The following is a 24,692-nucleotide window of genomic DNA, read 5'->3' as shown; positions in this document are numbered from 1 at the left end:
CTATATCAATACATATGCCAGATTCAGTTAATTCCACTCACATGCTCATTTTATTCTTTCTATCATGCCATGAAAATTCAATTTATTCCCCTCACAACCCACAATGAATTTAAATTGCCTATAATTTAAGCATAATTTATTTATTTAATATAAAAAAATGAAAATACTAGCGACCTAGGCCAACTCAGTTATTGAAACAGAGCATTCATTTCAGCTCCATGAATGGGGATAATCAAAGCAAGACAGGACACTAGCTTGTCTCTGTCAGATAAAAGAATGTTAAGAATTCAAAAGAGAAATTTTTCTTTATTTCTCTGGAAATAAATTTTAAAGAAAATTCATCATAAAGGTCTCAATCAAGCAACACTGAGCCACAAAATAAAGAGTGAGTTCAAGAGGGATTAGTGAAAAAATAATCCTTTATTTGGCAATTTTCTATATATTCAAAAAACATTTCTATTGTGTGTCCATTATGTACCAGAGACTGCACCAAGGACAAAGATGAATGACACATAGTTCCTTCTCTCAAGTTCCTGTGGTCTCAAAGAGGTGAACAGATACAGAAACACTGTAGTATAATATCATGGGATAACTGTAATAATAGAGATATGGATGGATATTGAGGAGTTCGTAAGAGAAATAGCCAACCTATTCAAGGAAAAGTCATTTAACTTAAGCTTTCAAGTAATTATTGAACTAAATGTTAAAAGATGAGATAGCATTAGCCAGCTTGGGAGTTGGGGTGGTGGGAGAGGGAAAGAGTTATCAGTAACTATAAGAGAGATATGAAACTGCAAAGTGCCCTTAGGTAATTGCAAAAGTCAAAAGGTAAGTGCAGGAAATGAGGGAGAAATCATATAATATTAAAAATAAAAGCTAACATTTGAATACACATACTGTTATAAATACTTAGTTAAGGTCACACAGCTAATAGGAGTAGACCTATATTCAAACCCAGGCAGTCTGGTTCTAAAACCCATTCTTATAACCACGAGGCCACACTGCCTTTCCAGGAAGGTCTTGCATGCTACACTAAGAAGTTTGAACCTTGTCTTCTAGGAGATATTGAACCACAAGGGTCTTATGCAAGGAAATAAGACAGTCAACTTTGTGTTCTAGTAAAAATATCAAGTGGCTGCGATAAATATAATCTGGAGAAGAACCACGATGGAAAGATTAATTAGGGGGCTTTAGAAGAGACGATGAAGACCTGATTTAAAGCAGTGGTGGTAAGAATAGGAAGGGATAGATTTGGAAAATATTTTAAAAGGTAAGTAGACCTGGTGATTTCTTTTTGTGAAGAGTTAAAGAGAGGCTACTACCAGATTTCTTTAAATCAACATAGCCATGTACAATATGTAACCTACCAATTAGTTTGTTGATCTATAAATGCAACCCATTAAGTTGATCGTAACTTGTCAGCTTCTTCTATTCTAGCTCTGTGTGCCTTGGCTTATAGTGTCAGCATCAACTAATAGTCCAAAACATCTAAATATAAATAAAAATAACTAGTAATTAGTACCAATAGAGAGAATCAGATATTTGAGAAATACTCAATTTACTGTTCTATTCAAAAGTGAGACAATACACCTATGCACTATTCTAACATTAAATCTTCAAAATATCAAATTCATTTTGTCAGTAGCTTGGCCAGAAAACATGTATTGTTTCTCCACTGCTCACAAGATAATCTTACCACTTGGTCAGTTTCTACCTAATTTCCTCCTTATGGTCTATATTTAAAACTAGAATGAGTTAGAAATTCTCTGTGAAGCTTGAACAGAGAATTAGCTCCCATAGACCCACAGACCATCTAAAAATTATAGTTGAAGGAATGAAATAGACCTTCATATGTGGTCTTCTGTGATAGTTATAGACACCTGTTGGTTTTACCTCCCTGATATCTCTCCTGACTTTTTGATAACAGAACCCCAATTTTGGTAAACAGTCAGTCAAGGTACCCACTCACTTATAACTCTTACCTCCCAAACTTCAGCTAATGAATATGCCTCAGGTTTAACCAGTGTCACTTCAGCTCATGAGAATGTACATCATAAACAGAGAGACACAAGGATGAAAAGCAACTGGAGTTGTAGTGATTATCCTTAATTCCAACTCCTTAGCCTCATCACTCAACTTTCTCTTCAAATCTACGATAATCAGTGCTCCTCCAATAAATCCCCTTTTTAAATCTATTTCATTAGAATTGGTTTCTTGCTCACAACCAAAACCTCTAATTGATACAACCGGTATCCAGTTAAGATACTGCAGATCTCCTAAAAGTTTCCTTATAGTAAGTCTACTCCCCACTCCTCCCACTTCCTCAAACACACTTTATTTTGTTGTAAATCTTTAGAACATTGCAGATAAGTTAAAGTCCAATTTGATCACCAACCCTGAAGCCAAAACACCAAAGGTAACCATCATTATCAGGTTTGCATGCATCCTTTAAGGTTATTTCCTATTGTTTATTTGTATATGTGTACCCATAAAAACATACACAGTATCATTTGGTGACTTGTTCATTTTACTACATATTTTGCAACTTACTGCTTTATTGCATTGTTGTTATTGTTCCTGAGAATAGATGTTTATGAGAGTGTCAAGGAAGATCAAAATCATCCCCAGGTCTGTCAGACATGAAAAGCCAGAATATATGACTAGGTAACATTCAAAATAGGGAAGGAACTCCTAATGCTCTGGCAGGCCTGGCTTTCTTACTAACTAATGGCTGAGGTTTTTAGCAGATACCTAGGCAGGACAGGAAAAGGGAGTAACTGTAGTAGAATTTTTGCTTTCCCTGGACACTTACCTTGGCATACCCTCTTCTCCCTTCTTCGTAAAAATAAAGCCTCAGTTTTCACCTGTAGCTTCCTAGAATAAAGACTACATTTCCTAGCCTTTTTTTTTCAGCTATTTGTATCCATATGACTAACTTTTGCACAATGGGAACCAAGTGAAAATTATACACAACTTTTAGGAAGTGTATTTAAAGGGAGTGGGTACCATTTTTCCCTGAAGTCAGTATGCAATAGAAAGACTGTGGCTCCAGCTGCCATCCTGACGTAAGTGGGAGGCCACTATTATGGAGAAACAAGAGAAAGGAGCATGGTCCTTGACACCTTGGAGAACCAACCCAGCTCTGACTGACACCATCTGGACTTCTGGAATATAACACGGAAAAGGGTTTATATTTTGTTTCTGCCACTATCATTTGGGGCTTTTTCCTACTATTTTTAACTAAACTAATCTAAACAGAGACATTCACCAGGCAAAACACTAATCCATCTGACAAAGATGTTGTTGAGGGATTGGCTTCGTAATCAAAGTAGACTTTAATCTTACCTGTTATATTCTAAGGATATCCCAGGAGACTGTATCACTTACGTAATTAAAATAAATTGCTTTTGAACCAGTCAGAAAGTTAAGTATTTTCAATGGAAGCATGAGATAATGGAAATTAAACTGAAATTTAGGTATCAGTCTTTAATTCTTATTCATTTACCAACTGAGTAGTCCAAGTCAACATGTTTTTCTGAACCTAGGTTTCATGATGGGCTAAATAATCTCCAAGTCCCTAGCAGCTGTAAAACTTGTAATTTAAAATGATCATACTCTATCAGCAATCATCAAACATCATTAATTTACAATCAGTCTAAGAAATGTGACTATTACACTGGAGATATAATAAGATCAAATTGTTCCTCTTCAATATTATTCAAGTGTTACACACACAGACTTACATCATTTCCTATAACTTCTATGAGGAAGATACAAATATTTTGTATATGAATTGGGAACAGAGAGGATAAAGTCTTTTATAATCCCTAAGCTATTTGCAGCAGAGAAAAAAAGTTATATACATTATCAATTACTACAGCATGCTACAGATGAGAACCTGAAACTTCTCAGCAAGGAGAAATACTGGAAAAGAAAGGTAATACAGGGTATGTAGTAAGGAATTCTTAAATCTTTAACATGTATTACTCTTACTTAACTAGATTTATTTAACAGTCAGTGACCTGAGAAACCTTGCTTAAATAAATATTACAAAAGGAGTTACTTCCTCAAGAAGTGAAATAGTTCTGCTACAAAATCTTAGGATTGTAAGTTTTATAAAGGCAAATACTCCATCTTTGCTGTTTTCACTCCACCACACTTTCAAGTGGGGTAAAAGTGATATGGATGAGTTAATTTTTACCAACCTTGTCTAATCATTAGCTAAACACATTTATATAATTCTACATGAATGACTAAATGTATTCTTAATCCTCAAAAATAAGGCTACTAGTTTTATGAGTTAATTATGTTATGTGTCCCACATTCACATTTCATATTTCTCGAATTTATATTCAACTCATTAGCACTCATTTAAATATGTAATTCAACTTCTCTAAGCCTCAGTTTCTTTAAAAGGATGTTTTTGTATACTCAGTTTGGAAACATGTAGTGGAGATTAAAGTAAAAAATAGTAGATAAGTAAAATGTTTATTATAAAAACTGTAATATTATCATCTTAAGAAACAAACACACTTATTTATGAAAAGGCAGTTTTCAGAAATAGCTTTATTCCCCATGGTATGTTCACTGGCAAAACTATTTGTTATGTGTTTGTATTTGTTTGGTCTCGAGAAATATAATTCTGATTTTTTTAGAGGCTAAAATGGAAAAATTGTTTGCAAACTTGATAAAAATATGATTTTACTTAAAACAATGTATGAATTTTTAGACAATTCATTTGAATGTTTGAGTATTAAGTATGGAGATATATGTTCACAGTACTTTCATGCAGGGTACCTGTTGCTCTACCTGAGAGAGATGATCCTGTACATTTTCTCCAGGACTGCACGATACCTTTTGTATTATCCTTTCTATAAGTGAGGAGGAACAAGATTTTACTTTCCCCCCCAAAAAATATTTTATAAACATCTCTAACATTGATAAATCTTCACATTCCTTTTCTCACTGTGTCCTTGTGTATTTGCTCTGTATTAGCCAGCTCAGTCTGCCATGATAAAATACCACAAACCGGGTGGCTTCAGTAACAGAAATCCGTTTATCACAGTTCTGGACACTGGAAGTCCAAGGTCAGGGTACCAGCATGTTCTGTTTCTGGAGAGAGCTCTCTTTGGCTTGCAGATGGCTGCCTTCTCACTGTGTCCTCATCTCACGTGGCACAGAGAGAACAAGAGCAAGCTCTCTGGTGTCTCCTCTCAGATGAGCACCGGACCCATCGTGAGGGCCCCACCATCATAATCTCATCTAAACGGAATTACCTCCCAAACTTCAGTCTCCAAATACCATCACATAGGGGCCAGGGTTTTAACACAGGAATTGGGCAGGGCAGGGGCTTTGGGGGAGGCACACAATTCTATTCATAGCATATTCTTTCTCCCTTCAGAACTCATTTCCCACATCTTGTTTTTCTTGTAATATTCTGTCTTGCTTGCCTTATCACCTCTTTGGTACAACTTGGAACTATTTCAAATTTTCTTTTATCATGTGGGGTAAGTTAACAAGGCTTTACCTCCTGAGGTATGCTAGATTAAGTTACTGAAGTCAGCTATTTGTTCTTCTCCAGCTATCTTTAGCAACGTGCAAACAATTTCAAGCCAGATAACCATACAAAAAAAAAAAAAAAAAAAGACAGACCATAGGAATTTGCTTCAAATATCATAGAGAAAAACTTCCTGTTCCTTATCTTGAATGTGAATTTATACGAAAATAATATACTCATTTCAGGAGTTCTTTAACCTTTATAGCTGGGATATAACCTTTATAACTAACATATGTTAAAAACAGCATAAAACTAAAATATTGAGTTAATCAATTATTACAAAGCCAACCCCTGTAACTCATCACCTAGGTCAAGGAATAGAACAATGACTACACCCCAGAACCCCTGCTCACTCCTTCCTGCTCACAACTACTTCTCCTTGGTAACTACTTTCTCACTCTTATGATACTCACTCCCATGCTTTTCCCTTATCTGTCTTCAACTTTCATCATCATTCTTTTTAAGCACTTACTCCAAACAATATAGTTTAATTTGCCTGTTTTTGAACTTTCTATAAATGGGATCATGAAGTGTATATTTTTAATGTATTGTTTCTTTCATTAATATTTTTATATGTTCCCAAAATGTTGATGAATATAGTTGTATCTCATTTTCATTGTATTCTTTTATATGAATATACAACTATTTATTTATCCTTTTTATTAACATAGACCTCAGAGTTGTTTCTCATTTGTGTCTATTATAAACAGGCAGCTAAAATTTCCTTTATGTGTGTCCTGAGCATAAATTTCTTTAAGATGTGTAACAAGCAATGGGATAGCTGTGTTGTAGGATACCTGTAACTTTAACTTTCCAAAATAATGTCAACTTATTTCCAAACTGGCTGAACCAATTTACATTCCCACTGCCAGAGCGACAGAGTTCTTTTTAGCTCCACATCATTCCTAAAATGTTGCATTTTTGGGCTTTTTAATATTGAACAATTCAGTGTGTTTGTCCTACTATCTCACCATATTTTAATTTTCATTTCCCTGATTACTTTTATGTTTTGTATGCACATACTTTTATGTCTGATTTGTATGCCCTCTGAAAGCTACAGTGAATACCAGAAACTGTATAGAAGGGAAAAAGCAGCCGGTTTCCTTCCCTTTGAGCATAAATTCAATAGGAGAATCCACCTTTAATGCCAGGGGTTTACTTTTTTGAAGATCTAAGAGGAAAAAAATAGTGGGCCTAAATCCAATGTGTGGTTTTTGAATCTCTTGTCTTGTAAGATATTCTTTGTTGCTTTTCTTTCTTTCTTTTCTTAAAATATAATTGAAAGAATGTTCCTTAGGCTTCAAGTCAGTCAGGATTACATTTGGAGAGATTTATGAGTTAGGAACTTCTACACTACAAACTGTGATTTCCATGGAATTTCCAGGAGGTCATCAATTTAAATTCCAGTAACTTTCAGAAAAGAAGACTAGTTGAGAAACAAGATTCATTTATCGGTGAGAAGGAATGAGAATCAAATTTCCATTAAGTAGGTAAATAGCACCCCTTTCGCCACTCTTTTCTATGTGAAGGAGTTTTTAAATTTTCAAATGCACAGTAAAGCTATCAGCATCTCTGGGAAAAACTTCAACTGTCGGAAGCACACAGACGAAAGACTAGAAGCACTAACGTGCATGCTGGACAGCTGTTTCTTTTCATTTTCTATTTCGAGGAAAACCCAAGTGGGAGTCCTGAAATCTGAGGTATCTTATGTCAAACTCCACTCCCCCTGGATGAAAACTTGTGCTTTTCTTTGAGGGTTGGCTTCTGTGTTGAGAAAGTGTCTCTGAACTCCTCATTTTTTGAAACACTTCATTTGGCAAGTTTCTTTAGTTAATTCTTGAATATGGTAGGTTAAGATGTTCTCACACTTTAAGGGGGGAAAAAAGGTTGCTTAGAGAGGAAATAAATGTTCTTAGTTTCTGAATATGTTTGATTTTATTCTGTAAACACAGTAAAATATAACTTTGCTATTTACTGTCTTCTAGGAGGCAGCTAAATCTTTTATTTGGCTTAAAATATACTCTCTGATCTTCTGGTTATATTTATACAGGGAAAGCCAATGAGAAAATAGAAAGCAAGGAAAGTAACCCCTTGTTTGATATGCTTGCCTCCAAACTCCTCTTGATCTGTGGTTCCTATCTGTGGGAATCTGTGATTCCTATCCTATTCATGGGAATCAGCCTTATTGCTCCGTAGAACACTGAGGCTGGTCCTGCAGATGACGCTTTAGAAAGCTGAAGTTCTTGAAGTTTAACATCTTTATGATATTTATACCTACTCTCTATGTGTGTGTGTCTCCTTAATAATTTTTGAAAGATTCCATAGAGAGAGGAAGAGAATTTGATACAATTGGATTCCAGGAGGCAACTCATCACCAGAGAACAGCAATCAAAGCGAAAGCCTACACTGCATTTCTCCACAACTATGCACGGTGATGGGGACTATCCTGCATCAGGAATAGTGGACATGTGGGTCCTCATACAGATGAAGGGGCACTGGATGGAAGAAGAGGAGTACTGGTGTGGGACCTTGGGTGGAAAGATAACTAAAGATTGTTAGGAAGGCTTGTTGTCTGATGTCCTCTGTATTAACCCCTGTGTTACCCCTTTAATAAAAGCTGCAGTACTGGGATGCAAGTCTGACCCTTAGTGATAAAGAGAGTTTAGAAAAAATAAGACGACATTAAAATGAGGGGAGTGGGAGAAAGAGAAAGTAACCTAAACCGTCATACTAAAGAAGGTTCAGAAGAGCCACATCTTTGTCCTTGAACCAAAGTCAACCAATAAAGAGATATGGCTTCCAGAGATAGATCCACCCTTAATATCCCTGCCACACTCAGTCCTTGGGGGAAAGCAGCCTGTGGGAGGTGTGGCCTGAACAACAGGTTTCAAAGAGCATCTGATGGGGCCCTCAGTTAATTACATTCCCTGTACTAGCTGCATTATACTGACAACCATAATCTCCTTTCATCCCAAACAAAAATCCCGAGGTTCAAAAACACTGACATAATGACTCATTTGCTTTATCATAAATAGAGTCTCAAAATAAAATTGCCAATATTAGCATCAACAATATGCTTTGCAAACACTCTGAAATGTTTTGCAGATCTTTTTTTTCCTTAGGCTATATCCCATTAGGAATGTATGGCCAGAATATTCTGTTTTAAAGTCACTACACATGGAAAAGTTCCCTTCTTTACAGCTATGATACCAGCTAGATATGTAAGGTTCATTTATTGATTTTATTTCATTTTTTAAGATATTTTAAAATTTTCCTTACAATTATATGAAATATTCTTAGAATTCTAAAGTCAAATCTGCAATTTAGAGACTTAAAGAAGTCTAGCTTGCATCTCCCCCAATGCCCTCTATCCTATTCCATTGCCTCCTTTCAATATAGATCATCATTTTAAACAAGGGACTTGCTTTATATTGCTTTGTTAACTGCTATTTTTTTAAATATAAGCATGCATATCTATCTATCTATCTATCTATCTATCTATCTATCTATCTATCTATCTATCACCTAGCTAGCTACTTCTGTATTTATTTATGTAAGTAGTAGCACCTTATACCCATTTACCTCAACCTTGCTTTTTTTACTTAGCAGTATATTCAGGGAATTATTCTATAGTAGTAAGAGACATTTTCACTCCTTTTTCAGTTGCACAGAACTCTATTATAGGGATAGATCACAGTATAGTCACATGGCTACTGATGGTCACTGGGGTTGTTCCCTGTTATCTGTTATGACGAACACTGCTTTAGTGTATAGCTTTGAGCATAGGTCATTTCACATTTTTTGCCAGTTTATCTTTGGGATAAATTCCTAGGTGTAGAATTCCTGGTCAAAGAGTACATGAGTATTTTATTTTGCTAAATATTATCAAATTCTCCTTCAATCGGTTGGGCCATTTTGCAGACATCCTGTCATTTATGAGCACCATTTATAAGTTTCTGCATAGCCTCATCAACAAAGTATGTTCTAAAGCTATTAGATTTTTGCTGATTTGACAGGTGAGAAACTGAGTATACTTTTTGTATTTATCTTATTATAAACAAAAATGAACATATTTTCATATGTTTACACTATTTACATTTCTTTTTCTATGAACTGCATATTGATACCTTATTTTTCTATAATATTCTTGGTCTCTTTATTTTTTTCTTTAAACATGAAGAACGTTAGCTCTTCTCTATGATATGAATTATCAATATTTTCCCAGTTTTTCACTTGTAATCCTACTTTGCTTAGAACGCATTTTTACCAAGAAAATGTTTTATTTATGTGTTATTAAAATTATCAGTCTTTCCCTTACTGACTAGATTTTGAATCACTTGTAGATTTTGGAGGATTCACGTATGTTTTCTTCTAGAACTTGAATGGTTTATTTTTTATTTATTTTAACATTTATATCTCTAATTCCTTGGAATTTACCATACTTTACTGTATAATAAATTAATTTGATTTTAATTTCGTCCACTTGGGTATTCTCAACACCATTTATTTAAAAGTCTACTTTTATTTTTTACACTAATTTGAGATGACATCTCTATCAAAAAATTTTCGATACACACTTGAGTCTATTTCTGTGTTTTCTATTTTGTTCAGTTGCTTTGTGCATCAGTACAACACTATCTTGATTATAGAAGCTATATGTTCTAATATCTGGTAAAGTAACTCCCTCTCATGCTATTCTTCTTCAGGGTTTTTGTAGATATTCTTGCTTATTTGCTTTTTCCAAATGAACTTTAAATTTCTAGTTTAAAGAAAAAACTCAAAAACTGATGATCATTCACCAGGATTGCTTTAAATTTCTTAATATCACAGCTTATGTGTCTAAAGATGGTTGCAATGATATCTCTCATTGCACATGTTATTATGTTATTTTGTAACATAAGCTTTGCTCTCTCCCATTAAGGGGTAGAATCTACTCCTCTCTTTGACCTACACAATATAGCAGGAGTGACATTAAGAAGTGATATTTAAAAGGACTCAAAGCTTCCACTTTTGCACATTGGGGAAGCCAGTCACCATGTGTTAAGAAGTCCTACCACCCTGAATCTGTCATGTTATATGGAAGGCCAAGCCAGCTAATGGAGAGTCCACATGAAGAGAGATATTTGCTTGGCCAGCCCCAAAACATCCCAGCTGAGAAGACAGGTAACTGAAGAAGCCATCCTGGATACTCTAGCTCCAATAGAAGCAACTTGGAATAAAAGATAAGCTGTCCCCACCAAAATATGTCCAAATTGCAGAATCATGAGCAACTAAATAAATTATTACTATTAATCACTGAGTTTGGGAATGGTTTCATTTGCAGTAATAAATAATCAAAATAAAAATGATGGAGATTTTTCTCCTTTGCACTATTTATATTATGGATTTTATTGTTTCCTGTCTCCTATTGACTCACCCTTGAATTATAGGACAAACTGCACTTAATCATGATATATTATTTTTTAATGCACTGTTGGATTTTAAGATTTCTGTATCATATTCATAAGCAAAGTTAGTCAGTAGATATCTTTTTACATAAAAGCTTTGTAAGGTTTGTGAATCAGTGTTAAACACACTTCATAAGATGAATATAGAAGTTTCTCTTCTTTTTTAGTGCTCTGAAGTAGTCTAACTATTACCTGGGACTATCTGATATTTAAATGATTGGTGGGATTCCTGTGGTACAACCTGTGCCTGGAACTCTACTTTGGTGCAGCTTCTTAAGTACTCTGAATCATACTACTCAGTCTTAAAAAAGAACAAAACTTTGCTATTTGCAGCAACATGGATGCACCTGGAGGGCATTATGGTAACTAAGTCAGATGACAAACACTATGATATCACTTACATGTGGAATCTGAAAAATACAACAAACGTGAATATAACAAAAAAAAGCAGCAGACTCACAGATACAGAGAAAAAACTGTTCAGTTACTAGTGGGGAGACAGAAGCGGGGAGGGGCAACATAGAGGCAGGGTACAAAATAATGGGTATAAAATAAGCTACAAAGATACATTGTACAAGAAGGGGAGTATAGCCAGTATTTTATAATAACCGTAAATGGAGTATAACCTTTCAAAATTGTGAATCACTATATAGTACACCTGAGATTTATATAATATTGTACAGAACTGTACTTCAATTAAAAAAAAAGTGTTAACCTCAGGCCTGTGTCAATCCAGGCCTGCCTAGGAGAATGGCCTCTAGTCCATTAGCACACACCGTTTTCTTTGGACTAGAATGTAGACAGATACAGATTTTTCTGTCTGCCTTTTCTGTTGTGTGGCACTGCCCTGGATGGAGGGAGCTTTAAATTGCAATGTAGGCCTTGACTAGAACGGTGTAAAAGATTGGCATGCGAATGGAAGTGCGGCTTCTCTGTGTCATGGTAACCGCGAGGCCTCTCAAAGAGAGAAAAATGGCCCACTTGCTTTATCCCTAGTCCTACATTTTCTATTAATCCAATAAATGCCGTATTAGATTAAAACCATGTGTTTCATGAGTCAGATCATCAAGCTGGACTCATAAAAACTATCATACTGTGCAACATCTACTTTTTTTTTGTCTATAATAATTGATCTGTTTACACAGTTAATCTCTTCTGTAACCAATTTTGGATAGTTGTGTTTTTCTAGAAAAATTTATCTATCTTATCTGTTGTTTATAAATTAGTGTTGTGTAAATTAATCTCTTGGTTTTTTGTAAGTCTTCTTCTTTAGTAGTGAAAACCCCCCAGCCATTTCTCATTTTAAGTATTTGTCGGTTCCCCCTTTTGTCTTACTTGAGCTAGCTAGTGGTTTGACTAGTTTGTTAATTTTTTTTCAAAGAATTGGCATTTGGATTTATTATTAATTCTATATTTTTCTCATTTATTTTTAATTAATCTCCTTTTTTACTTTTTGGGGGTACTTTGTAGTCCTTTTTCTACCTTTTGTATTGGGTACCTAATTCATTTGCTTTTACTGTTAGATTTTTATTAGTATAGGTATTTAACACTATATATTTTTCTCCAAAAACTGCTTTAACTGTATCCATAGATTCTGACAGCTGTATTTTCAGTACTCTTATTTTGAAGAAATTCTGCTATTTCATTTTGTTTCCCTTTTGATCCAAGAGTTATTTATTAAAATGATTTTTAAAGTCCCACTTGAAAAGACATTTGTACTGTTTTTGTTATTAATGTCATTTAAATTGGATTATGGTCTGATAATGCTCTTTGTAGTAACTGAGGTAGTGAAATTTTTAAGGGGATTTTTTTTTTTTCAGATGTACATGTGTGCCCAAGATATAGTCCAATTTGGAGAATGTTCCATGTAGACTTGAAAAGGTGAAGTCTTTGTTAACAGAGTTTAACATTCATTCATGAAAATGAACTTATTAATTACTTATTAATTATCCATCTAGTAAATATTTGTCTATCTGTTCTTACCTGGCTTGAGATAAGTGTGTTAAAGTCTCCTATTATTAGTGTATTTCCATTATTTATTATTTCCTCCACAATGGTTTCTGATTTATCAATTTGTGTTACTGGGTAATTAATTGAGTAATATTAATAACTCATATCTATAATTGTGAAATATAGCTTTAAGCACTAGAATGACATCATATATAATTTGTCTATTAATGCTTTTTTATTTGAATACTAATTTGTTACATATCAAAATTACAACTCTTACTCTTTTATTTGTGTCTGTCTAGAATACTTACTTTTTTAATTTATTTTTACATTTCTGTATTTCTCTAATTTAGATATTTTTATATAAAATATGGACTATTTTGTCTTTATAGTTGCACTAAGTTCATTTACACATACTGATGTTATTGATAAATTTAGCCTTAGTTTTTATCATATTGCTTTATATTGTATATATGTCAGACACACACACACACAGCTTTTTCACTATGGCACCTACTTTGTTACATCTTTTTTTCTATATATTCCTTGGCTTTATGAAAGGCTTGTATTTTGCCCAAATAACTACCTTTATCTGACCACCCTTCTATGAAACTCTTGCCTCTCCCCCTTTTTTTAAAGCTAACGTTCATTATTCCTACTATGAAGAATATTGAAATTAGCTAGCAGTATTTTTTCTCCCACTTTTTCCTATCCCTAAACGTCTAATTTGAAATCATATGCCTTTTCTCTTCAGTTAATCACTAGAAGGCAGTCAGTGAACTTAATCTATTCTCCGTATACTTTCCCTTATTTCTGATGGCCAACGGTATCTCTATTGCCAGTGCATACAACAATATTATACTACACTCGCCCCCTTATATCCCATTTAGTCTCTGTTTTATAGATAAATATATACTTATTGTTGACCACAGTTCTTTGGTTTATGTCTTTCTGGTCATTTTGGTGGTATAAAGTGTATTCTCTAGTTAATTCCCCAGGAAGTCTCATGGGAGCAATATTCCTGAGTTCTTTGCACATCCATGATAGTGTGTTTCCAGCCGTCGTACATGAAGTTTAGTTTGGTTGGATATAAAATCCTTGGCTCATATTTTCTTTCAGTCTCTTAAATATTACTCCATTACTTGCAGCATAAAACACAGAAAAATCTGATGACAATCTGAGTTTCTTTCCCTTAGAAGTCTTTTTTTTCTTTTTCTTCAAATTCCATTTTTCATGTCTTGTAGGCTATTCTGTTTTTTCCTGAAATAGTAGTGTGCCCTTCCAGTCCTTTATCTCAGAAAGTTTCTTAAAAGTATAATGTTTAGTTTTAATTTTATGTTGTTGCTTTGTTTTTTCCTTCTCCAGGAATTCCTATTGTATATATGTATGTATGTATGTATGTATACTTTATCCATGTCTTTATCATTTTATACAGTTTTTATCTTATATCACGTTCAAGTCTTTTTAATCTCTTCATTCTGTGCAATTTTTAATTTGTTTCTCCTTTTTATCTTCTACTCCTCCTAAAGCAATGTGTGGCATCTATTTATACGTTTCTTTTAGTTTATTCTTCACTTAACAAAAGCGTTTTTTTTTACTTTCCTATATGGTGTTAGCTCTTTAATTTTATAATAATAGGAAACCAACATGCTTGTATTTCTTACTAAAATTACCTATAAGATAGAACTACATATCCTACTCTGACTGATGAACTCACTCTAATTGACGTCATATACAAGTTTAAAAAAAACAAGTAAAGGATATTAAACAAATGCAACATTGATGAAAATGCTTGGGGTCTTTTAGCAATTCTTGGCAGCCCAGAATGAACCCAGAATGAAGAAAGAGCATTGACAGTAACAGTATATAAGGCAATAGTATTGCTATGGGCTTTGAGAGAATTCAGGCAAGGCCTGAGCACACTGTCTGGCACTTAGTAAGTGCTCAGTAAATAAATCCATATTTTATTATCATTATGATTATCATTACTATTATTCAGAGGATCAAGACAGAGAAAGAGACAGATGGTATAGTAAAGTTTTGGGTTACAACTTTGACATTTAAATTTTGAGTCTCCTTTATCTTTACCCGTCCCTCCCTATGCTCAGATCAAGGAGCTACATGGGCTTCCCAAACAGGCTAATCATAAAGTGTCTGCCTTGGGCACTGCTTTTTAAAAGATGTATTAGAGCATTGTGCTAGATTCTGTTTTGGCAGTAATAGTATCTCCCATCCCACACGCTCTAATGCACTGTGCCCACGCCATCCCTTCCAGCAAAAGGAATAGTCTTTTTTCCTCCACCTCCTCAAATCTGATTACTTTGAACAACAGAACCCAGGGAAATAATACTGTGTCAGTTCTACACCCAGCCTGTAATTGAACTGGCATCTTCTCTCCCTCTCTTTCTGAGCACACTGTCTTAGAAGCCAACTGTCATGTAAGAAAAAGTACACTGAGACATCCATGCTTTTGAAAAGCCCAAGTTATACGAAGAAACCCTGGATATGGAGTTGCCACTTGGAGAGAAGGAGAGGGAGAAACAGACAGACACTGGTAGACAGAGCACTGAGGCCACAACCGTATCAGTGAACAGGCCACTGGAAGTGGACCCACCAGCTCCAGGCCCTCAGAGTCTATTGAGCAGAGACCAGCTGTCCAGCCAAGCCCTTCCTGAAGTCCTGACCCACAGAACTGTGAGCAAAACAAAACAGATATTTAAAGCTGTGATGTGTTTTGCAAAGCAGAAGATAACCAGAACAAATATTTATTTAGAAGATGTGGAATGAAATTTATTTCCTGTGAAAAAAAATATTATAAACCTTCATGTTTAAGTTCAAAACAAATGATTCTAACATGCAATGAATGGAAAGCCACATTTTAATTTAATTTATCTTCCGTTTCATAAATCTGTCTACCATTCATAACTGGCTATTCATTCACACATGCTCTAAGAATAAAACTACTGGATATAGTAATAAACTCTTGTTCAAAATATATTTAAATCTTTGTAAAGTCAGCTTTCATGTTAGCAAAATATTTCCATTTTTCTATAATTCTTTTCCTCTCCACAGCTTCCTTTGTAATATTCTGGACCATACAAATAGTTAGGAGACATTATTAGAAACTTTAAAGTCTAGATAATAAAATAAACCACTTGTTCCCATGCTATTCTGGTTGAGAATTTCACCTGGCTGGCTCAGAGTTGGTGGCACAATTACATATATGCTATGAAAACATTCAACAGGTCAGGTCCAGGGGAAAGAGATTTTTCTTTTTCATTTCCATTTGATGGCACTGTCTACTTCATCAAAAGTGGAATCTATTTATATTTCCCCAGTTATAAAAGCAATCAAGTGTGGTAACCTGTGTTAACAAGCACCCTGGTCCAATTTAAACCAGCAAGATTTCAATACTTTTTACTAACTGATGCCTCAAGCAGCATTTACTTGTTAGGTTGCCCCAATAAGGAAAACAAACAAGAGTGAATTATTTGAGAGACTATTTGTATCTAAATACCTCCTTGAAAGGCAAAGAATTTTATTATGTTTTCATCTTAAGTAAATAAAATGGTTTCAGCTCCTTTAAAAACATTAGTAGACATATAATTTACATGAAAATCTTTTATACACAAAAATTCAAGTATTAGTTGTAAAGAAATCTGAGGTTTAATATTGGAGGAATTATACACATAAATTTTCATGTATAAAACTAAAACCCATTCCAAGGGAAAAAAACAATTGTAATACACGATAGTATTTATAGTACAGTTAGTTGATATCTGGACTTAGAATACGTATGACTCAGAAATAAAAATGCATATGTTGTCAGAATAAACATATTTTATTCATGAATACTCTATCTTTCTATCATGTAATTTTTTCTGAATTAAAGATACTTTAAAAACGTGCTATCTTTTACAAGGAATAATTGGATTAGGAAGTCACTTTTTAACACTTAGACTGTTAGTCATTTTGACATTGTTGGCATGTTGTCAGCTGAAAAATCTAGTATAAAAATTTGATTGCTACTTACATAATCTAACGTACAGGAAATGCCTTTGTAAGGACCTTAATCCCTTGTATTTTATTGTTTAATAAAATGAACAAGTAATTGTAAAAACTACACTTAGTGTATGATATTTGAAACTCCACAGAGTAAATGATTTTAAAAATATTATTAGTGCTCACATACTTCAGTTGAACAGTTTCCATGGTTATTGGAGTTTTGGCTTACACTGGAAGTCCACACCTGACCAAATATTGGCACAAATGTTTCAAACAGTTAACAGAGCTACCAGCAGCATGTCCCATGTCACCTATCCAGCATTAACAATATATATATATATAAATATATTTTAAAGTTTCTTTATCAGCTTTCTGCTAAGTTTGTAAAACCACCATTACCAGAAAGGGGAAAACACTGCAACTGAGAAGCTCTCCTTATGTGGTTATAGCATAGCCCAGTATACACAAAGAGGTAATTTTTGTCCTTCACATTTAGAAGTGTTTGTCTGTGTGTGTATCTGTGTGTGTGCATGTGTGTGTACTGAGTGATGCTTTTAAATATTTAGAAAATATTCTAAATTATATACATTGCTACATCTTGCATCATATGGGATGTTACGTTAGGAACAATGTTAATTTTAGGATAAGAGTTGTACGGATTAAAAGTAGAGGGATAAGAATCAAACTCTAACTTCATTTTTAATATGACTAAGTAGTAATAAATAAAAAATAAAACAGAAGCCACGATGAAGCCACTTAAAAAGATGATATTACCCAATCAAAAAATCTAAAAAAATTTGAACATTAAATTGAGACTTGGCTACAAAAAAGTAAAATTTGCCTACATCAGATCAGCCAAATATATGCAGATAAATGTGAATTTAAATACAGGAAGGAAAGAGTTGGATATGGTGACTCAGGATTTAGATGATTCCACTAAAATATAAAGGGATACTTGCTTGCATTTAAGATCAGTCAGTAAATATTAATATTGGTTAATTGTTTACTAGACATAGTAAAACTGTCATGTCTCATTTATAATTTTATATGCAACATACATCTAATACAAGTTTGAGCTCAATATGTGATTGCTGAATAGATATATATAATCTGTGCTACATTAAGGCTATACTGTGTAAAACTTTATTTTTTTATTCCTACAATCACACACAGTAAGTATGAAATTTTATAATGGCATTTTGTAGATAGTTAAATTCTGCATAATATAAAATATGAATATGTTACTTAATGAACTGGCAAATTTTAAGGAGTTTGAATGAACAGAGGAAACTTTTGACAAAGAATCATGTCTGCAGATAGATTTTCATTTTTCCTTTTATTTTGCAGCAATGAGAAAGTTTATTTTAAAATATACAAACTTTTTTCTACCTGGTAACTTTATCAAACATTATATTTTGCTTTCAACAGTTTTTCTAAAATCTTTTTTTCTCTCAATTCCTACAACACATAAATACTCTCAATTAACTAAAAGAAAAATTTATTAAAATAGAGTTTCATATGACAAATTAAATACACTTCTATGAGAGCTCTTTCACTCCTCTAAGCAGCAAATCATAAGGTATGTTCAGTAAAAGACTAAGCCTACAAGAATTTCATCAAATATAAGAGTTTTTATTGTCACCCTGCTGAAAATCCACAATGCATATTAGCATATTAAAGACACTGAAAAGTCTTACAGTAAAGAAACCTCTTTAACTCTGCCTAAATTCAGTGTTTCCAAAATTTATTTGACCACAGAATGAGTTTTTGTCATTTCACAGAACATCTGTTAATATATGTGTACCAAGTACACACACAAACATATCAAATACGTTTTTGGAAATGCAAATATTTCAGTAGTTTAAATATGTGGTGTCCTCTCTCTTCACCAAATCTTCCTAGTCTCCCTCTTGTAACACATCTAGAATCCATTCAACTTTCTCTATCTTCTTTCCACTATCCTAAATCCAACCCGTCATCATCATTTATGTTAAATATTACAAAAGCTTCTTAGCTGGCATCTCTAATTTTACTCTCCAATTTTCTTCACTGAAACCAGAGTACCCTAAAAATGCATATGACTGTGTGTGTGTGTGTGTGTGTGTGTGTGTTGCCTGCTTGATTCAACCCCTCCAATTAATTGTTTCCTGTAGAATTTAGAATAAAATATAAATATCACAAACCAGTCCTGAAAGGCTTTGCAAGATTTTTCTTGCCACTCATCTCCCTCACTACTCTGACTGCGCTGGCAGTGTACAGTTCTTGAAACATGTGATGCTTTTCCCCACCCACCTCAGATCTCCCTGAAAGATGTTTCCTTTTGCTGAAAAGGCAACTACTGGAATTTTTTTTTTTTTGTCTCTTTATTTCTTGCTTGTCTATAATACATCAGCTTTATTGTCAGATCCTCAGAGAGCCCTCTCTAACCTCCTTTCTAATTTAGGCAATTACATAATTTCAATGAAAGATAATTACAGCACTTGAAAATACAGCAGATTAAAACTAAAATTTTATTACTTATGATAGTAAAAATAAGAGGAGAATGAGTTAAGCAAACCATCATATCCTGATGAGAATCTTAGTTCACACAAACTCACACAGAGGAGACTGGCAGGGCTACCGTTCCCCTCACGGGAAAAGACAAAACACACAGCAGTTATACAAACTGAATTTCTTCTATCTTAGATTTCTATAATTAATTATATAGACGGATATTTTTAGAGCCTAGCTCTCATGTTTTACAATGGCTTTTTAAAATTTTCCTCACGAATATATCTTCTAACTTTTATTACCTTGCCAATCTTTGGCCAATGGCTCCGTAGTGGATTAGTATCATGATGATAAATAAACTACTTGAAATTCCTACCACATTATTTTAAAGTTCCCATAAATTCACATAGAATCCTTTTCTTTTTTCTTTATAGCACTTATAACATTTATTTTTGTGTTGAATTATTAAATATCTATTATCCTCACTGGGCTGAATCTAGTAAGACCGGGTACCTTATCAATTTTTCTTAACTCTGCATACCCAGTGAGTCGCAGAGTGCTTCAATAAATGTCTATGCATTGGGCTATATGCCAGAAACTGATACACTGTAACTGACTGTACTTCAATAAATAAATAAATAAATAGAAAGTATATATATATAAAATGCATAAGCAATAAATTAAACAAGTTAACCAAAGTTAAAAAAATTTAATTAAAAAAAAGTCTACGAACTAAGTGAATTATTATATGAACCACCTACTGCTCAGTTAATTTGATATAAACTAGAAGAAGAAACAAGATAATATATAGTTCCCACCCTTAAAAAGTTATAAATTCAATAGAAGTAGACCATTAAACAGATAATTAAAAGTCTGATAAAAGCTATGAAGTACAATGAGTGTTAAATAAGCCTATAGAAATGGTATATAGTACTACATCAAAAATATCCTAAGGTTCTCCTAACTTAAATACTAAAAAGAAAAATACATATATATGTACCTATGTATGAATGTATGTATGGATGGATTTAACACGTTTGTAACTTTGATTGAACTAACCCAGCTGTTTCTTTGAAGAATGTTTAATCCTTATAATGGTCAAAACTACCAACCACAATGAAGCAACATGGAAAGAAAAAGCTCAAATAAACTTAACCATGTTTATATGGAATACACATAAACAGAGAAATTACATTTCTGCAATGTCTAAAGAAAGTTAGAAAAATGCTTCATGTGTATTATTTCTCATAATTATCTTTCCTCTCATACGAAACATTTATTTTCTGTTCATATTATGTCTAAATCAGATAAAAATATGCCCACCATGTTTCTAGGAAAAAGCAAGATACATGACTAAATGTCTGAGAGGAAGCAAATTTCTCTTTTGTAACAAGGTTTTAATTTGACTAGGACGCAAAGATCAGAGCAAGAACTGAATCATCTGCTTCTCGGATCCTTCTCTGTGGTTAGGAGCTCTGATAATTATCAAGAATAAAAATCCCCATCAAAGAAACATATGAGAGTTTTTGCAAGAGCTGAAAACATTTGTTAGATAGTTCCCTCCTAATCACTACAAAGGTTTCTTACATGGCACAGGAAAAAAACTTACTTGGGCCATTTGTGGCATATTAAGAACTCTTCATTACATATAAGTCTCAAGTATACATGATTTACTTTACTTCATGGAAATAAAACCTACATACAGAGAAAATATACACTTCATCCTTCTTATTTGAACCAGAAGTTCTTGGCTTGCTCTCCATATGTAGGGGTGCGAGGGATATCCCAATGTATGATCGGCAACTCTGTCTTTCCCCTCTCTGTTACATATAAACAGATTTTGTTTTGCTTTCTAGCTAAAGTTGTTCATTATAAAGAGTCATTTTCCTCTAAATCTCTTTGGGTCATCAAAATAGTCATAAAAGTCTATATTTATAATTGCAGTTTGCAAGTTAATTTGCCTTCATTTCCTGCCCTTGTGTGGTGTACTGGACTTACATAGTCTTGTAATATATTATTTGCTTAACCTGCTTACAATTTCTCCATTTCATCATATGGAACAGTAGCTACTTATGATTCAAATAATAATTATTTTACTTATATTCGTATTTAATTAAAATATTTAAACATATTTTCAACTATTTATGTTTGGATTCTCTATTTAGTAAAAGAAAATTCAGGAAAAAGTAGATTCCTAGAAAGTCACTGTATATCTCAATATTCCTAGTTGCAAACAACAGAATCTGACTAGGTTAAGCATAAATCAAATTTATCAAAGGATCTTAAGGATCTCATATAAATTTGAAGAAAGTCAGAAATCCAGAAACAGAAGCTACTGAAAAATACTCAGGCACATTGAATTGATTGCTTTAGCAAAAACATTATTGCCTCTGCACTTGGACAAGACACTATGCTTTTATAGATGCCATAGCACATATCAAAAATACTAAGACTAGATCCCAGAAGATTCTCCAGTGCAAGCCCCAAGAACTAGATACTTTACTCACCAAAAAAGTATCCCCAATATTCTTGATCCCCTTGCCTTGGACACCTCCAAATACAGATCTCTTGCAGATCAAAAGATTTGCAAGCCAAATTGTCACATTTATGCCTTAGAAGCAAGAGACTAGAAGAATGATCCTGATTTCTGCTTTGAGGAAGCATTCTGCATTTTTTTTTAATTCTATATTTGTCCTTTTGACATCCAATAATCACAGGGCCAAATTAACAGACGAAATTGTTTACTCTGCCCCTGCAATCCAGCTTTTGCAGGTATACGAAGATGACATTACAAACTTTCTAGCCAATCAAGACCCCAGACTCTCAACCATCTCCTCTACCTAACTTTCACACACCAAGCCAATATTCCTCTTGTCCTAAATCACCCAGACTCAGGTACCAAACAACTAGAGTCTATCCCTATTGCCCAGAGCCTGCTGACATTATTCAAATTAGCCAGTCCTAAGCTGTTTTCCTTACCCTGCCTTGCCTTTCTACATAGCAGAAAACACAGTAAAGGCTCTGGGCCTTGCTCTCTCCCTCACTCCTGCTTCTCCCTCCTGACAAAACCTGGTACTTCTCCATGTGGCCCTGCATGGCATGGCATTTCCCTTCTCTTAGAAAATGTAAGTAATCAATTCTTTCAAAGCGAGATATCTCCTTATCTATCACCTTACCATACCTAATTAAAAAAAATCCAGGGTACAAATCTTAGAACATGAGTCTAAGGCATATAATCTGTGGAACTATCCAAATACAGAACAGGTATTTCAAAGATGTTGTAGAGCCACAAATATGACAACCAACCATTCCATCTAATAGGTAAATGAGATCATTTTATTAGCAGAAAGTTTTCCAGTTAATTAAATTTAGTGAGAGAAACTATAGACAAATTTCAGTTTAGGATACTTTCCTGGAAAACCACTAATATGTCCTTTAAACCTGTCCTTGATCTGAAGATATCTTTGGAGCTGTAAGACTGGTTAAAAACCTACTAAGGAAGTCACATTGAAGAAATGTGAAATCTATTGTTTATACAATATATTTTAGAGTAACTTAATCTAAGAGTTGTGGAAGATGTAGTAATCTTCTATTAGTTTTTAACAAAATTAAAAAAAAAAACTCACCTAATGAATCTGAGTAGTATAATTAAAAGATCTTTAAATGATACATATATATCATGACTCAGAGTTACCTAGTGGAATAATTATGCAAATTTGTTTACGTAGAACAAAACTAGATTTATGAAATTAGAGGATCTAAAGGTTCTTACCCAGTGTAGGAATCCATTCAGTGACATCCATGAAAGGCAGTAATTTGAATTCTGTGGCAATATTTTCAATGGCAGGGAATTTCTAAAGGCCATTTATCCCACTACTGAGCAGTTCTAGTGATTAGAAAATAGTTCCTTACACTGACTTGAAATTTTCCTCGATGTAGGTACTACCCACTGCTTCTAGTTTTGTTTTCCTAAATCCCACAGTTATGATCATCCACCAGGCATATCTTCAACTATTTGAGGATATCTTTTCTATGACCACCTCAGACCTCTCTCTTTATGCTAAATATCACCAGTTCCTTTACAACTTCAATACAAAAATGGTTCTAGAGCTCTCATTAGCTTGATGACCTTCCTCTGAATAACCTCCAATTAATAAGTATCTCCTACAAAATAAAGTTTCCACAATTCAGAACTATACTTCAAATGTGGTTAACTGAGGGCACAATGGGAAACCATTCGTGTTCTATACTTGTAAGCAATTACATCATGCTGTTGACACAAAAAATTTTAACAAAACTTAAAGTCACTTTTCACTAGCTGGCCAAGGTGTTTGCAAGGTTCAGTCATACTCCATTAAAGCTCAAGGGTAAAAGGATGACTGCCTGCTAATAGTTATCAAAATAGGAACACAGTTTAAGATTCCTATTTCTAAGAATCAAGATTCTCTTCTAGTGTTAATATCTTCCCTTCGCTAAGTGTTCACCAATCAGTTGTCTATTTATTTATTCCAAAATAGGACTAGAAGTTGACATGAATCTCCTTGGTCTAGAGTCTCCAAAACTAGGGGTCAGGTCTCTCATTCTTAGAAATGACTCTGAAAACAAAATGGTAATTTTATTCTACCTCCTAACATTGAGTTGTGGGGGCTAAAAAATGGGACTTAGAAAATATGCTTCACTCTTAACCTTTTATATTTTTATGTTGTGTGCTTTGACCTACCCAAGTTGAAGATGATTCTCTTTAACAAAACAGGCACACACACAAACTGGCTGAACTACGAGTCTCTTTTTTCTGTAATATAGTTGTATCTTATCTTATCCAGGATTGGCGTGGGTGGGATGAAAGTTCTTTTTTAATCCTTATTACTTTTACAGTTCAAAAATCAAGTAAAAAACCCTACTGAATCTAGATTTTTTAAAAAAACTTCTTGATATTCTGATAAATTTCTCTCTAGTTATTGCTATCATCAAAAGGCTTCGATCATCCCTATATCTACAAAATCTATGTTCAATTAAAAATATTGATGAATAAGGAAATTCATTTTTTTCCTTCAAATTGGAGGAAATCATTCATAAATTTCCCAGTATGATTTTAAAAATACCTTTGTCCTATAAATGTGTTAGTAAAAGAAAATGTCTTTATTTTAGTAACAGGAGCCCATGGTTTACTTTCCGAAACAAGAAAAGAAGTCTTCACATTCCAGACATAAAACTATAATTAAAAATCTCACTTTTTTAATATT

The 24,692-nt window shown here is 33.7% G+C and overlaps 1 protein-coding gene across 3 annotated transcripts in view; it reads right to left on the bottom strand.

Moving 5' to 3' along the window:
• Positions 1 to 24,692, bottom strand: part of CFAP299 (cilia and flagella associated protein 299) — a 494,558-nt gene that overhangs the window by 306,997 nt on the left and 162,869 nt on the right. The window lies entirely within an intron of this gene.

Source organism: Camelus bactrianus, chromosome 2 (genome assembly GCF_048773025.1).
Source record: "Camelus bactrianus isolate YW-2024 breed Bactrian camel chromosome 2, ASM4877302v1, whole genome shotgun sequence".
NCBI lineage: Eukaryota > Metazoa > Chordata > Mammalia > Artiodactyla > Camelidae > Camelus > Camelus bactrianus.
The sequence above is the reverse complement of the archived record's forward strand: the minus strand, read 5'-3'. Positions and strand labels throughout refer to the sequence as shown.